Consider the following 15343-nt stretch of genomic DNA (forward strand, 5'->3'; position numbering starts at 1 on the left):
TAACCTTTTTGAGTCAGTGTTTTTTAGGGTAATCATGACTTTCCACATATAATCCCATCATTCTACTTTCAGACTCAGATACTGGTCTGGGAGGACCATGGACTGACATGGATTCTTAGGAGTATTTATATAATGGGGAGCACTGGCATTTCCTCTACAGCCACGTTTTCCTAAAGCAATGAGATATAATGTCAATCAAAGCACAATGTATAGTACACATACTGCTGCTACTCTCAACGTAAGATCATATGCCTGCTTTGCTTGGTTGGCATTATGCTTTGTTTATCATAACACAGATGATAATTACAACAAGCAAGTACTTATGTCATGCTATGTTAATAAGAGTGCTTTTAGTAATCGCTACACACAGACCATTACTCCTGATTAAAAGTGAAATGTCATACTGAATACTTTGCACAATGAGTTAAGATAGTGTAGCTATATACAGATAGTTTTTTATTAAAACTATCTTTACCACCGAAATTCCTGCAGGAAAAAAAAATTGACTTTGTTACTGCCAATCCAAGGCTCTATCTTCTAGCACTTCGTTTCCTTCTGAAACAATGGGATTGGGGCAAGAAGGTTACTTAAGAATGCAATTATTGCATGACAACAGAGCTGCCTGCAATTGGGAGCTGTGAGTAGGCAGCTTATCATAATCATCGGTAGGAGATGTGATTCAGGCTACTCTAGAGAGGCATGAGCAATTCCCTTAAGATAGAGTCTGCTCCAATACTATGGGAAGTGTGGCCCTTCACAGAAAAGAAGGGGATTGCTGTTGAATTGAAAAGCTGCAAGTGACCTTCCACGGTCATCTAGTTCATCCCCTTCAGGCAGAAACCCTTAGAACCCACAGTAATTCGATGATAAGGCAGCCTGAGAGACAGTACATGCATTCCAGAATCACTCCAACATTAAGAACTTCACTGCCAAGAAATTCCTCTTGGGTTTAAATACAATTCTTCATGCTATGGCTAATTTGCTTTTGTTTTTGTTTTCTATTTTCTTCTCCTGAGAGAAAAATAAGCTGGAAGACTAAGGAACCAAAGGAACACAACCTGCCTAAAGTTGGTGAATTCAAAACTAGACAGCTCGTTCTGTATCCATTCTTTCCCCCAGATCTAAAGAACAGCAAATGCTTTTCTTGGCAGGCAGAGGGCACTGGCAGGAGGCAGCTGGTCTACCTGTTTGTGGATAACTAAAATCCTTTAAGGCTCAGGGTACAACACACCAGGGAATCATTTGCTAGTGCCAACCAAAAAGAAAGAAAAGGGTGGAAAAAAGAGGAAGGAGAGCAGCAATTTAAAAGTCTACAAAAATACTGAGCTACGTGGGTCTGAGCGTGAGGGTGAGCAGGAGGTCTCTTTTTCACCCAGGTAATGATTGTACGAGCCCCATAAGGAGATGGTTAAATCAAACACCGAGATGACTGCTCTTAAGAGGGGAAAAATATGTCAATCACACTTTGCCTTTGACACAAGGAAATTCCTTGAAACTGAGAATGGAGAGTGGAAGGGAGGGAGAATGTCTCCTGATGTGGGTGGCCAGGAAACCGGGGGCCAGAAAAGCATGAGAGGAGAGAGGGAGAAAGAGACAGAGAGGGAAAAAAACACAAGATTGAATTCTAATCAAAATGCTATGAGGCGTTCACACCAGGCCTTGAGAGAATATTAACAAGGTTACCCGAGGGGGGGCCTTTAGCCCCAGGAATTATTAGTGAATATGGAATTATATTTGCACAAACATTACCAGATGCAAGGAGCTAAATGTCCTGCAGATGTGGAAGGAGCCAGCGTATGTTCCAAATAGGCAGCAGCTTTATTTGTTTTACCCTTCTTATGAGAGGCTGGGTAGCACGTTTCTGAGGGGTTACATTTCTGGAATGACCACCATACCGCTAGGCCCCTGTTTCTCCACTGCTGCTTTCACCAGCCTCAAAAGTATCTCAGCCCAGGACCACTTGAGGCAGGTTTGACAAACTTACCAGCTTACCTCTACCACCTCCAGGTATCATAGTGCTCTAAGAGAATCATGGTGCTTCAAGAAGGGATTTTCTGAAAGATGAAAGAGTTCAGAGTCAGGTAAATCACAGCGATTTCAAAGAGGAGTTGTGAACTCAAATGTAACCAGCTGATGTTGGCGGGGGCTGGGGGAACCCAGCAAAATACAGGAAGAACAAAGTTTTTCCTTCTGATATGCCACCATCATATCCTCAAGACTCAGTTTAATTTAGATTCACCACTGCTGAATGAGACATATCTCATCTCTGTGATTGGACAAGTTGTTGCCTTCCAGAGTCTCCTGAATTTGTAACCCCAAATCCCTACCACCACCTTGCTTACTTTGAGTAATACTTGCCAGTATGGGGGACAGAATTGTTCAGCACACTCACAGGGCATGTAGAGGTGATTGGCCATGAAGCTAATGGCATGAGACCCTTCTAAGGCCCTGGGAGGAGCTCTATCAATGTGTGGGCATGGTTATATGTTTTTGTAAAGTTTACAAAATTAAACTATTTAACACTAATTTGTTAACTGGTGACTGACTTCCTCTCTGCCACATCTCCCTTTGTGTGGCTTTGCAGTTGAGTTGAAGATACATCACATCACTTTCATGTAGAGTTGATGTTAGCCACTGCGTTGTAGGAATGGATTTCAACACTCTTATCATCATCTGTTCACTTAGTGAGCTGGAGACCCAGAGTGTATCATGCTGGGATATGAGGGTATTCTACAATGCCCAGCCCTGAGATTAGGAAGACAGGAGGAGAAACAAAAATTGAAATGTACAGGGTCAGAAGCTAACCCATGAAAGACTTACCTAAACCTTACACCTCTTTCATGAAAAACCTTGATAGAACTTTTCCCAAATTTGACAACAATCATAAAATTTTGCATGACATTACAAGCAAGTTATGATACTGAAAAAAAAATTCTAAACTATCAAAAATAAAAAACAATTTTTTAAAAAAGATTTTATTTATTTATTTGACAGAGAGAGAGAGAGACAGCGAGAGAGGGAACACAAGCAGGGGGAGCGGGAGAGGGAGAAGCAGGCTTCCCGCGGAACAGGGAGCCTGATGTGGGGCTCGATCCCAGGACCCTGGGATCATGACCTGAGCCGAAGGCAGATGCTTAACGACTGAGCCACCCAGGCTCCCCAATAAAAAACAAATTTTGATCAATTATATGGAAGAAAAGTTAAAATATGTTCTCATTCTCTTTATATATTATAGAATTTTTGTCAAATGAAGAGGCCATCAGAATATACAGCACACATATATATCTGTAATGTGTATGTGTACACACACAAAACGAGTATTTCAAGTAGCTAATAAATTAAAACATGTTGTTTTTCTGGATTTTTGTGACGTTTGTGATATTTGTCAGTTTGTTGTGGTTTTTTTAAGTGATTTGTTGTGACTTCTTTTCTTATTCTAAGTAAATATTCACTTTACTATCTAATTTTGTAATCAGACTTGTGTATTCTTTTTCTTAAAGAAGGCCTCCGCTATTGTATAAGCTTTAGACCCAATATAACCCAAATTTGCTTCTGCTGCTATGCTCCATGTAAACACTAAAACATTTTTTTTTTTTTAATTTCACTCATCAACGTATAAGGTAGGCCTTGTTGATACCATTTTAGAAAAGAGGAACCAGGGGCGCCTGGGTGGCTCAGTCGTTAAGCGTTTGCCTTCAGCTTAGAAAAGAGGAACCAGAGACGTTTAGTCATGGTTTCTACATGGATTTGAATCCAAGGTCTGTCTTATGCCAAAGGAAGTAGATTAGTCCTGGCCCTAACTGTATTCCCTACCCCCACCAGAGGGCATGCTGAATCCTAAAGTGATCTTTCTGTGCTTTATCTAGTCTGGTTTAAAAGGCTTCCACTGACACCCTTCTCTTTCCCACCCTAACCCATCTGCCCCCTGAACTACCTCATTGTTAATAGATCTGAAAGATCCCACTGCCAGAAAACTTCTCTTCATTTCCTCTCCATTACCATGAAATGTGCCCTGTGGACCTCTTGGTCAACTCCTTCTTGTGGTATTCGACAATTTTTCGATGGTGTTTACACTCCATTAAAGGAACAGGAAAGATATTTCCATTCATCTGGTTGGAAGGACATACCATCTCTGAAATCTTTCTTTTTTAATTAAAATTCAAAACACACCTCCTCCAAGAAGCCCACCACATTCATTCCAGGCAGCAAAAGCCCCATGCTATCTTCTCCAAGTCCCTTTATAACTTGTTGTTGTCTATTCACAACGACACTGGATGTGTTTGCTTATATTCTCTTTCTTATTAGAAAACTCAAGATTAGCAATGCCTTACAATCTTTACTACTTAAACTTAAATGCATTTTTGGATTCCAAAATGTTTGTGGGAACTCAGTAAAACTTTCATACTATATGAAAGGAAGTGAAGTCTGTTTTTTTCTTCAGTACACCTCAGTATCGATCATGTTGCTTCCAAAATGAAAAATATGAAAGTTCATTTTGTATAAAAACAGAAAACCTCACTTCTGTGGTGAAACAGAAGCTCATCAGATGCCTGGCCTTGTTCTCCCAAATTCTAATGCATGGCTTTAACTCTTTCAGTGGGTAATAGTGGCAAACAAAAATGCTTCAGTTTCTCTATCTATGAAATAAGAATTGTGTTATTTCTTTCCCATTTATTTCACAAAAGTCTCATGGGGAGCAAGAGTTAAATGATTAATGACTTAAAGCTCTTAGGCAAACACAAAATGCTTAATAAAAATAATCCCTCGTTGCCACAGTGATAGGCACCAGTGACCTGATGCTAAACCTTGACAGAAATGGAAGGCAATTCAGATAAACTTTGGGCCCTGTCCATGAATTCGGGCTTCTTTTCCCCTGGTGAGGACAATCTGAGCTCATGTTCCTTGACTTCCTCCACTGACCAGCCCCTGCTTATAGCCCCTGCAGGCTCAAGCCCAACCCCCAAGTTACATGAAGTCTATCTTCCTTGTTGCAGAGGAACAACATATGGGAGACCGTAAAATGCCCCATTGTGAGGTCAATATAATTTTATTCTCTCCCTTTCAGGGAATATGCCTGCTCAGCCCATACCACAACATTATTAAGAAAACTATTTGAGATCAAAACTCCATTTTTCATTGAGTTTAAGCCCTTTCTAAGAGAAGCCCTTGCATAGCTCTGGAAAGAGTCTCTGAGTGAACAATGTTTCCTGTCATGACTGAAAGAACTGGGGTGGTGCTTGAGGGGTAAGTATATCTCTATTGGCAGAAACCATAACGTTGTTTTAAAAGGAAACAGGGATTCTGGCATATTTTTAGTTTTTTTGTGTTTATTGAACATAATCTCTTCCTGGTTTTCAGGTATAATAAAGTCATGTGAAATCACCCTGGACTCAAATCTGATCCATGAGTAAATTCAGAAAACTCAAGGTGCATGCTTCCTCGACCAATTCTGCTGCACATTGGACTGTCTTGTCCTAAAGCGGCTTTTTAAAAATTCCCTTCTTTAAGAGAATGAAAGGAAGTAAGACAGTTCCTATTAGAGAAAAGAACCACTAAGCTTTGTCATGTTTCATGAAACAGAGGACAAAGCAGTACAAGGAGCTTGGGCTTTGGAATCAGACAGACCTGAGATTAGAATCTCAATAGTATCAGTTTCTAGCAGTGGGATCTTGAGCAAGATACATCTTCCTTGAATCCATTTCCCTGTCTATAAAGAGGGACAAAATCTCTGTATCATAGAGCAGCAGTGAAGACTGAATTTGATATTGTGTAAAGTGCCTGGTAGAATACCTAATTTGCAGTAGACAGTTAATATATAAAAGCTAGTCATAATCATAAGAATGAAAGTAATATATTCCTGGACTACCCATATATCAACAAATGGTCTTGAGGATCAATTGCTGGGCACTGTGGGAAAGGCAAAAATACAATGATTTACACAAAATGAAACTTACCCTCAAAGATCTGACCATTTAGTTTCATTTTTGAAAATGCTAGTAAAAATACGTCTTTATGTATTCTCTACTTTTTCTTAAAATATATGCCAATCATAGAATAGGTTCTTAAATTGTGCAGGTTACAACTGCTCTACCACAATATACTTACTCCTCAGAAACACTGCATACCATAAAATTACATGTTCAAATGAAAGGGAAATGGAGAAAAACATATTCAACTTTGTAACCAGAGCACTAACAAAACCAGTAATTATGAAGTGGGAGATAAGCCCAGGAAAGCAGATCAGCTGGAGGCTGCCTCAGGGGAAATTTAAAGATGCATAAAAACAATAATGTGTGACTTCTGCTTCTGGCTGAGATGGAGTATCAGGGACTAGATTTGCCAAAAATAAAAACCTGGACAAATACATGACATAATAGCTCTCAAGATGATTGGAAATAAGCAGTGAAGGCCAATGGTCTTTGAGTGGTGGAAAACAATTAAGGTGAGGCCTAGGATTGCCTAGCTTACTGTCTGAAGAGAGTTTCCAGCCCGTGACACAGAGAGAAGGACTCAGTGGTCTCCCTGACTTGAGGAGATGAAGCTGGGCATCCAGGTAAGCCAGTGTGGCTAGGGTGTTCATCATAGAGAACCAGAGATGAGAAAATTGCAAAGAGAGACCTGAGATCTACCAGTGGGCCCCCTTCATGGTTTCAGTCCATAACTGAGCAAGCATGTGAGTAGGGAAACTACCTGAAACTATAGAACGAATCACTTATCACAGGATAAGAACAAGTTGTCCCAGGGTTCGTACAGAGCCAGGACAGTGGCCATTCCCATCCTCCAGAGTGGAAAACCTCATGACTCATGAGGCTGAGGTTAGTAAAAAGAAGGTTCCTTCTTCAGCAGTGGGGAAAAACTAAACCTAGGCGAAATATGTTCTGGTCCCACCAAATGCAACCTGAAAGCAAGGCCCAAAGGTATCAAACTGCTTTCAGATAATTTAGCCATATTCCAGAACAGAGTTTTATAATATTTTTAAGAACATAAAAATATCCACCATCTCATAAGATAAAATTCATAATGTTGGGCATCTAATAAAAAATGACCAGGCGTGCCAAGAATCAGAAAAATAAAACCCACAATAAGGAGAAAAAAAAAATTAAAACATAACCCCAAATGATCTAACATTACTAAATAAGGACAGTAAAACTGTTATGATATGTGTATTCCGTGTGTTCAAAAAACTAGAAGAAATATCGAACATATTAAAAAAGATATGAAAGATTTTTTAATTGAAGTTTAATTTTTTAAATTGAACTTCTACAGGTGACAACAAACATGTTCGAAATGAAAAATACATTGGATGGGATTAACAGCAGATGAGACATCATGGAAGCAAAGACAAGCAAATGTAGAGATACAGAAACAGAAACTATCCAAATTGAAGCACAGAGGATTAAAAAGAAGAAGAGGAACAAGAGAGAAGAAAGTGTTATTGAACCATGGGACAAGTTCAAGCAGCCAAATATGTGTGAAATTGGAGCTGTGAAAGGAAAGGTGGGGTGGGGGCGATACCAAATATTTGAAAAATGAATGCCTGGAGTATTTTCAGACTTGGTAAAAAATATAAACCCATAGTTCTGAGAAACTCAATGGATTTCAAGCATAAGAAATATGAAGAAAACGACCCTAAGGCACATCATAATCAAATTACTTAAAACTAGTGATAAAGGGACAATCTTAGAAGTCTGAGACGTGACGTTTTACACATAGTTATAGAAGTAAGGATGACACAGAGTTTTGTCAGATGTTATGCAAGTGAGAAGCTAGTGTAGAACATCTTTAAAGTACTCACAGAAAACAAACTTAAACTAAAAGATGATCTACTTGTGATCGTCTCAATGGACGGAGGAAAAAGCATTTGACAAATTCCCATACCCAGTCTTGATTTTTGTAAAAAGTCTCAGCAAACTAAGAATAGAGGAAAACTTTCTCAACTTGATATAGAAGAAAACTTTCTCAACTTGATACATAGCATCTACAAAGAAACCTATAGCTGATATCATGCTTAATGGTGAAAGACTAAATGCTTTGCCTTCAAAATCAGGAATAAGTCAAAGAAATCTGCTCTACCACTTCTACTGAACATTATACTGGAGGTTCTAGCCAGTACAGAAGGAAAAAAAAAGAAATAAATTGTGTCCAATTGGGAAGGAAGAAGTAAAACTGTCTTTATTCATGGATGACATTGTCTATGTAGAAAATCCTAGGGAAGCTACAAAAAAGCTACTAGAACTAATCAGTGAGTTTAGCAAGCTTGGAAGATACAAGATCAATACACAAAATACAATCGCATTTCTATATACCAGCAACAATTAGAAATTTTAAAATACTCTTTATAATAGCATAAAAAATATGAAATAATTAGGGATAAACCTGACAAAAGATGTTTAATATTTGTATACTGCAAATTATGAAATATCGCTGAGAGAAACTTTAAAAGACCTAAGTAAATGGAGCAATACATTGCATTCCTGGATCAGAAGTTTCAATATTGTCAACATGTCAGTTCTCTCCAAATTGATAGATTCAGTGCTTTCCCAATCAGAATACCCATAGGATTTTTGTATAATTTGACATGATGATTTGAAAATTTATATGAAAATGACAAGGCTCTAGAATACTTGCAACACTTTGAAAAGGCAGGACAAAGTTGGAGAACTTCCATTATCTGACTTCAAGACATATTGTAAAGCCATAGTGATCAAGACATTGTGGTATCAGAGTCAAGGAAGACAAATAGATCTATGGAACAGAATAGAGAGGCCAGAGATAGACCCACACACATATGGTCCATTGATTTTATTTTAAAGATTTATTTATTTATTTGAGAGAGAGAGGGAGGGAAGGAGGGAAAGGGGGGGGAGGGGCAGAGGGAGAGGGAGAGAAAATCCTCAAGCAGACTCGCTGATGAGCACGGAGCCCAACGCAGGGCTAGATCCCAGGACTCTGAGCTCATGACCTGAGCTGAAATCAAGTCAGCTACTTAACCAACTGAGTCACCCAGGTGCCCCATGTATGGTCCCTTCATTTTTGGCCAAGGTGCAAGGGCAATTAAGAGCAGAAAAGATAGTCTTCCCATAAATAGTGTTGGCACAATTTTATATTCGTATGCAAAAAAGTTAACTTTGATCCATAACTCACACAGATACTGAAAATTAACTCAATATAGACTATACATCAAAATGTGAAACCTAAAATTATAAAACTACAAGAAATTGTTTATTTGCTGAACCATCTGATGTAAGTTACAGACATCATGACATTTCAACCCTGAGTACTTCAGCATGTATCTGAAAAATTACTATCTTTCCATGTTACTGTTATCACACCAGTAAAGTTAACACTGATAAAATATTATCTCATATAGAATCCATATTCAGATCTTCTCCATTGATCCAATAATATCCTTTTCTTGCTATCTTTTTCAATCCAGGATCAAACCAAGGATTATGATTGCATTTAGCTTCCATGTCTCTTTATCTCCTATATTCTCAAAGAGTCCTCCTCTCCCAAGTCTTTAAACACTTTTATGACATAGACATTTTTCAAAAGCCCATGCCAGTAGTCTTGAAGGATGTTTAACAATCTGGATTCTCATAGTGGTTCCTCAAGTTTTGATGCAGGTTAAATTTTTTTTTTTAAAGATTTTATTTATTTATTTGCCAGAGAGAGAGAGAGAGAGGGAGAGCACAAGCAGGGGGAGTGGCAGGCAGAGGGAGAAGCAGGCTCCCTGCTGAGCAAGGAGCCCGATGTGGGACTCGATCCCAGGACCCTGAGATCATGACCTGAGCCGAAGGCAGACGCTCAACCATCTGAGCCACCCAGGCGCCCTGCAGTTTAAATGTTTTTAACAAGTATACTACGTAAGTGATGTTGCACACTTCCTGTTGTATCGCAGTAGCTACACCATTTGCTGCTTTGGTGATGCTAAGTTTAATACCTTGGTTGAGTGGCATCTGCTGAATTTATTCATTGTAAAGATATCTTTTCTCTTTGTAATTAATAAGCAATCTATGATGTGATATTTTGAGATAGATGAATACTGTGCTCTCCAATAACAGTTCACCATTGATAATCTTTTTTTAGTCTTCTATTTTTAAATTGAGATATAATTGACATAACATTATATGAATTTCAGGTGTACAACATAATGAATGATTCAACACACGTATATACTGTGAGATGATCCCCACAATAAGTCTAGTTAACAGCCACTATTGATGATCTCTACCTGAATCAATTCTTGCATTGGTAGTTGAAAAACAGTAAATTTGTAATTTTATCATCACTTCTATGTATATTAGTTGGCATTCTTCTGTAAAGAAGAGCTTTCCTCCCTTCTCCTGCCTTGCCTTTTTTTTTTTTTTTTTTTTGGTATCACTATGGACATGGGGACTTCTAAAAATTCAATTTGTTATATGTTATTATATTATTATAATATATAATGTAATATATTATTAATGTGTTATATGTTATTATATGATGTATATGTTAATGTATGTTATTCTTTGGGATGCTCAAATTGTCTCAAATGTGGCCATTAGCAGCTCCTTCAAGACTGCTCCTGTGTCCTTTAGACATATCTTTTTTAGTCTTTGAGCACCCTTGATTTGATTTCTGGTACTATACATTTTGGGTTCATCTTGTGCTTACTCTGCTCCAGACTTAGAACTGGCCATTTTCCCAGGGAGCCTTGTTGTTGTTAGTAAAGAACAGTATTTAGGAACCAAGACCTAATTTCCAGGTGTACCCACTGCTACTGACACAGAGTTCATAATGGTGTCTCCAATTTCAGCACCCTTCCTCACCCTTCCCTATTGTATATTTATCCTGAACAGGAAGAACCCAAGTTCCTAACTATCTCAACATATTTTTTCTTTTGCTCTATCCTACAATACAAATAAAGTAATTTCAGCACTCCATTACCAATCCTAACAACAAACCTAAATTCCAGAGTTTGTTACAGATCTTTTGATCTTTAGACTACATCCCGTTCGGATTACTGTGTCCAAAAGTTACTTTCATTCTGTTAACCTACATGGTTATATTATCAATTTGATAAAGGTTAGGTTTATTTTTTTCTGGTTGTATTCACTTTCAGGGTTTGCTTCTTTCAGTCTTTTCAATCTAATTTATTTTTGAATTTGTAAATGTTTACATATTAAAAAATTCAAACTACATAAAAAGATATACCTAGGGATACCATGTTCCCAGCCCCATCTTATCTAGCTCATTACCTGCCCCTGACCCCACATAAGGTTACTGGTGGGTAGCCTATCATTTTGGCTTTGTCTTTCCTGTGCTTACTTTTTGCAAAATATTTTTATTTCTCCTTCTTTCTAACACAAAAGTTAACATATTACATAAACTCTGTTGCATCTTGCTTTTTTCTCACTTAAGAGCATATCCTGGAAATCACTTCATATCAGGTTACAGAAGTCTTCTATCTTTTATGGCTGCATCATACCCCACTGTGTGGATATACCATAGTTGACTAGTCTCCAGTGGAAGGAAATTAGGTTGTTTCCATTTTTACTGCTCTCATAAATATTATCACAACGAATAATGCTAATTACGTTGTTTCCCTTTTATGTGTCCAAGAGTGTATTAGTTTGCTAGGGCTACCACAACAAAATACTATAGACTGAGTAGCTTAAACAACAGAAATTTAGTTTTTCACAGTTCTAGAGACTATCCAAAATCAAGGTGCCAGCAAGTTTAGTTTCTTCTGAGGCTTGGCTTGCAGATGGCCACTTGCTTGTTGGGTGCTCACATGGTCTTTCCTTTTATTGTGTATTGTCTATGTCCAGATCTCTCTTCTTATAAGTACACCAGTCATGTCGGAATAGGGTGAGCACATACAACCTCCTTTTGCCTTAATTACCTCTTTAAAGGTCCTATCTGCAAATACAATCACATTCTGAAGTACTGAGCATAAAAGATTTCAACATATGAATTTGGGAAGGGATACAATTCAGCCCATAACCAAGAGTAAATGCTAGAATTGTCAAATTCCACGTCACAGAGTTTATACAATTCTGTACTACCATTAGCGATTAAGCACTTATTTTTAAATTTCTTAAAATATAGCGGAAAGAACTACTGCTTAGCAGTGGGCACACTAAAAGTTTTTCCTTTCATACTGAGGGTTATAGTTGTACTCCTGCTATTCCACTGCCCTTGCCCAGGATAATCATGTTTGAGTTCCACAAATTCCATTTTATACTGACATTATTTTCCTATTTACTGATTGCATATGAGGTTCTGGATGTTACAGAAATATCTTTTGTAGCAGACCAGACAGGACGTTACATTCTTGTGACTCAGTTTTTTTCCCCCCCTTGAATCTGGATATTGTTTTGCAAAGAATTCCTGCCCAGAAAAACTTCTCTACAGTAATGATTCTGAGGGTGGGATACTAAAGAAAATGTCTACATGTGGGCATAGATCCAAGTTTTCCAGTCTGTGTGAGAAAAAGAGGAATTGAGCACACTGTATTCCAGAAGAATTTAAAATGAGAAGTGCAGATTGTATTGTCCTTAGGGTACAAGAGAGGAGAACTGAGTGCAGTACTTGGCCAATGTCCCTTGCATTGTAGGTGTATCCTGTAAAAATCAATTCTCATTCTAGGGCTATGATCTCATGGGGGAGATAGTAACAGTGTTAGAGATTTATAGCCATCTCTAGCCTTCTGCATCTTGTTACCACAGGGTTACCTCCCCCAGTGCTCAGCCGTAGGTAGCCAGTAAGACATATTCCCTTCCCCTCTGTGAGCCTACCCTTATCAGAGCTCTATTTCTAACTGTCCCCTCCTGTGGTCTTCTTTTGATGAATGGTCTTATATTCTGGGCTGTAATCTGCAAGTAGAATCTTATTCCCTCAAACAGTTACAAACAAGTGTTCGAAATCTCTTTAATCTTTTTTAATTACAAAAGGAAACATCTTATATCCTGTTTATATAGTACAGATGTTTATGAAAGTAAAAAGTAAAAGTATTTCCCTGAACCCAGAGATAACAAATTCCCAGGGATGGGAACAGTTGAGAAACACACTCTCATGCGTTGTTGCTGAGTGTATACATTGGTTAACAAGTTGGAGGCTATTTGCAAATATCTTCTCCCATTCTATGGGTTGCCTCTTTGTTTTGTTGACTGTTTCCTTTGCTGTGCAGAAGTTTTTTTATCTTGATGAAGTCCCAAAAGTTCATTTTTGCTTTTGTTTCACTAGCCTTTGGAGATGTATCTTGAAAGAAGTTGCTGCGGCCAATGTCAAAGAGGTTACTGCCTATATTCTCCTCTAGGATTTTGATGGATTCTTGTCTCACATTGAGGTCTTTCATCCATTTGGAGTTTATCTTTGCATATGGTGTTAGAGAATGGTTGAGTTTCATTCTTCTGCATGTGGCTGTCCAATTTTCCCAGCACCATTTATTGGAGAGACTGTCTTTTTTCCATTGCATGTTTTTTCCTGCTTTGTCAAAGATTATTTGACCATAGAGTTGAGGGTCCATATCTGGGTTCTCTATTCTGTTCCATTGGTCTGTATGTCTGTTTTTGTGCCAGTACCATGCTGTCTTGGTGATCACTGCTTTGTAATATAGCTTGAAATTGGGCAACGTGATGCCCCCAGCTTTGTATTTCTTTTTCAACATTTCCTTGGCAATTTGGGGTCTTTTCTGATTCCATACAAATTTTAGGATTGTTCCAGCACTTTGAAAAATGTCATTGGAATTTTGATCGGGATGGCATTGAAGGTATAGATTGCTCTGGACAGCATAGACATTTTAACAATGTTTATTCTTCTGATCCATGAGCATGGAATGTTTTTCCATCTTTTTGTGTCTTCTTCGATTTCTTTCATGAGTGTTCTGTAGTTCCTAGAGTATAGATCCTTTACCTCTTTGGTTAGGTTTATTCCCAGGTATCTTATGGTTTTTGGTGCTATTGTAAATGGAACCGTTTCTCTAATTTCTCTTTCTACAGTTGCATTGCAAATGACACTACAGATAAAGGGCTGGTATCCAAGATCTATAAAGGACTTCTCAAACTCAACACCCAAAAAACAAATAATCAAGGCAAAAAATAAGTAGAAGACATGAACAGACACTTCTCCAAAGAAGACATACAAATGGCTAACAGACACATGAAAAAATGTTCATCATCATTAGCCATCAGGGAAATTCAAATCAAAACCACATTCAGATACCACCTTACAGTGGTTGGAATGGCAAAAATTGGCAAGGCAAGAAACAACAAATGTTGGAGAGGTTGTGGAGAAAGGGGAACCCTCTTACACTGTTGGTGGGAATGCAAGTTGGTACAGCCACTTTGGAAAACAGTGTGGAGGTGCCTCAAAAAATTAAAAATAGAGCTACCCTATGACCCAGCAATTGTACTTCTGGGTATTTACCCCAAAGACACAGATGTAGTGAAAAGAAGGGCCATATGCACCCCAATGTTCATAGCAGCAATGTCCGCAATAGCCAAACTGTGGAAAGGGCTGAGATGCCCTTCAACAGATGAATGGATAAAGAAGATGTGGTCCATATATACAATGGAATATTACTCAGCCATCAGAAAGGATGAATACCCAACTTTTACATCAACATGGATGGGACAGGAGGAGGGACTGGATGCTAAGTGAAATAAGTCAAGCAGAGAAAGTCAATTATCATATGGTTTCACTTATTTGTGGAACATAAGGAATAGCATGGAGGACATTAGGAGAAGGAAGGGAAAAATGAAGGGGTGGAAATCGGAGGGAGAGATGAACCATGAGAGACTATGGACTCTGAGAAACAAACTGAGGGTTTTAGAGGGGAGGGGCGTGGGGGGATGGGTTAGCCCGGTGATGGGTATTAAGGAGGGCTGGATGGAGCACTGGATGTTATACGAAAACAATGAATCGTGGATCACTACCTCAAAAACTAATGATGTATTGTATGGTGACTAACATGACATAAGAAAATAAAATTCAAAAAAAACAAGTTGGAGGCTAAATTAGGAGATAATTATCAAGATGTAAATATATGTAATCTCAGAATTAACCATTCCACTTTTAGAAGTTTACCCTGCAGACATTAGATTTATTTTCTTATGTGCACAAGTATATATTTACAAAGGTGTTCACTGAAGTATTGTTTGCAATAGCAATGATGAAAAAACAATCCAAAAAGAGATTGTATAAACAAATAACGATATTTTCACTCAATGGAATACTATGAAGCTTCTAATTTTCTTTTAAACTGAGGTATAGATGTTTACTGATATGTAAAGATGTTTAAGACACAATAAGGGAAAAACATCAAGTTGTAGGACCTGTACTGAAAGACAGCATGTGG

The 15343-nt window shown here is 38.2% G+C and overlaps 1 long non-coding RNA gene across 3 annotated transcripts in view; it reads right to left on the minus strand.

Moving 5' to 3' along the window:
- Positions 1-15343, minus strand: part of LOC118534327 (uncharacterized) — a 65339-nt gene that overhangs the window by 34142 nt on the left and 15854 nt on the right. For 2 of the 3 annotated variants that reach the window (XR_013447950.1, XR_004916609.2), the window contains exon 2: positions 1985-2054. This is a non-coding gene — a long non-coding RNA (uncharacterized LOC118534327). The remainder of the gene's footprint in view (positions 1-1984; positions 2055-15343) is intronic. The other variant, XR_004916610.2, reaches the window with a different exon arrangement.

The sequence above is a fragment of the Halichoerus grypus genome, chromosome 5, assembly GCF_964656455.1.
Source record: "Halichoerus grypus chromosome 5, mHalGry1.hap1.1, whole genome shotgun sequence".
NCBI lineage: Eukaryota > Metazoa > Chordata > Mammalia > Carnivora > Phocidae > Halichoerus > Halichoerus grypus.